At 40.6% G+C, this 2,201-nt stretch overlaps 1 protein-coding gene across 1 annotated transcript in view; it reads right to left on the bottom strand.

Annotated features, from left to right (window-relative positions):
* CTXN3 (cortexin 3) overlaps positions 1-1,715 on the bottom strand; it is a 14,844-nt gene extending 13,129 nt beyond the window's left edge. Inside the window, exon 1 of the mRNA XM_008586988.1 lies at positions 1,679-1,715. The gene's annotated coding sequence lies outside the window, so the exon portion shown is untranslated. The remainder of the gene's footprint in view (positions 1-1,678) is intronic.
* Positions 1,716-2,201: the final 486 nt, after the last annotated feature.

Below are 2,201 nucleotides of genomic sequence, written 5' to 3'. Positions count from 1 at the left end.
CCGCGTCTGTCCCCCCCCCCTGGCCCGGCCGTTGAGCGGGACCCGGCCTGTACGGGGGCTCCGACCCCTCGGGCGGGAGCGCCGCCGCACTTCCCAAGCGGCGCACTATCCAGTGCGCCACCGGGCCGGCCCCGAGGCTGTTATTATTATTAGTGTGTTTCTTTCTGAGTCTGCCTAATTCTCGAAATAAAATTGAATCAATTCTCAGTATAATCTTCAAAATATAAACATGGATTTTTGTTTGTTTTTTATTTGTTTGGGTTTTTTTCTTTTTTTATTGTAACTTAGTTGATTGTACATATCTGTAAGGTACAGAGTTGAATATCAATACCTGTGTGCAATATGTGATGCTCATATCGGGATAATTAGTATATTCAACATTACACAATGTCATCATTTTTTATGGCCCTTTACCAACCTCTAGACTCTAAAAATCTTTTCTCCTTACTTTGTGTATGCTCTTTCTGTCATTTATTTAAAAAACATATATTAGGTTCACACTTAATGACAAATATGTTCTGTGTTAGGTGTTGTGAAGAATAAACAACATGGTACTAGGTCCTAGTTTGATTGTGCACTGGACAGCTCTGGAGGCTTCCTGGCGAGGGCCCCGAGGAGCTCAACTTCTAGCAATGGTTGCTGAGCTTCTTGACAGACCAGCACACTTCCACTGTATTCCTTTTTCTAGCCTTCTCTTCACTGTTCATTCAGCCGACATCTTTTTTTTTAATATGGTTAATCTGATTTTTTTCTTTTATTGATACATAATTGGCCAGCAGACATCTGAATTCCATCCTCACCACTCTACAGGACATGATTTCACAAGGTCACCAGTGGTTTCCAATTGCCTAAAGCAAAAGAACCCCTTTAGCATTCATCTTCTTTGTTCTTTGGCAACATTGGACATAGCTGACCACTCACTTCAACGAAGGCTTAGATAAAAGCATACATGGACTGAGGTCAGTGGCTGGAACTGATATCTCGGCCTTTGGAGCCCCTCTCTCCTGGTGCCTTCTCTCTTCACAGCCTCCTTTTCCCTTCCAAGGCTCAAGCCAAGTGTAACATATGGAGCTACCAGCAAATGTGAAATGAGGGTGGAAAACAGGCAGGCTAGCGCACAGGTTAATGACCCCACCTCTTTTGACTGATAAAAAAGAAGTGAAAGCCAGTTTATGTGTGTTATTTTTACCATTCTGTCTCCCTGATTTTTTTTTGTTTTTTAAGTCAGTACATTATGTAATACAAAGCTTTTTGAAAAAAGTCAAAATTAGTCCTATTTCTAATATCCCTTTGATTTGCCAGGTCTAAGCATGAGTTTATTTATCCACTCAACTATCTTCACAGGTCAGTGAACATTCAGAGGCAAGGGAACAGTGGGGAAGATTTAATAATATTCACGTCAAGCCTATATATTAAGATCTATATTTAAGATTTATTAAAAGCAAGCACTGTAGATGGCATCTTCTATGTCTGTGTTTACGTGGTCTGCTCCTCTGCTCCTCTATGTCGTTAGCACTTCTTCTTATAAGGGCCCCTGTTATATGGAACTAAAGCTCACCATAATGAACTCACTTTACCCTAATTACTTTTTTAAAGACTGTATTAGTCTGTTTCTTTTGCTTATAACAAAATACACAGAACTGGGTAATTTGTAAAGAAAAGGAAGTGTACTGCTTACAGTTTCAGAAGCTAGGCAGTCCAAAGTCCAGGGCACACATGTGGTGAAGGCTTTCTTTGGTGGTGACTTCAATGATGGCAGAGTATCACGTTGTGAAATGGCAGAGAAGGAAGGAAGAGCAGAGCAGAGAAAGAGAAAGACTCTCCTCTCTCTCCTTTTAAAGGCCTCAGAATCACACCCCTGACTACCATTTTTAATCCATTCACTACTGCATGGTCCTACAATCCAATCAATTCTTCAAGGCTCTGCCTTTCAATTACCATAATAGGATTTCCCACCCTCTTAACAGTCACAGTGGAAGCCAAGTTTCTAATACATAAAATTTGGGGTGCACAATTCAAGCTTCAGTGAATTTTGGAAGGACATAATTCAACCCACTACAAAGACCTATGCCCTATTACAGTCATATTCTTAAGCACTGGGTATTATGACATGAAAATATAAATTTTAAGGAGGAAATACAATGCAGCCCAGAAAAAAAAAAAAAGCAAGCAAGCTAAAGTCCAAGTGCAGATTGGCAGCC

Source organism: Galeopterus variegatus, unplaced genomic scaffold (assembly GCF_000696425.1).
Source record: "Galeopterus variegatus unplaced genomic scaffold, G_variegatus-3.0.2 Scaffold4199, whole genome shotgun sequence".
Lineage (NCBI taxonomy): Eukaryota > Metazoa > Chordata > Mammalia > Dermoptera > Cynocephalidae > Galeopterus > Galeopterus variegatus.
Note: the sequence above shows the minus strand (reverse complement) of the source record. Positions and strands in the feature narration are given on the sequence as shown.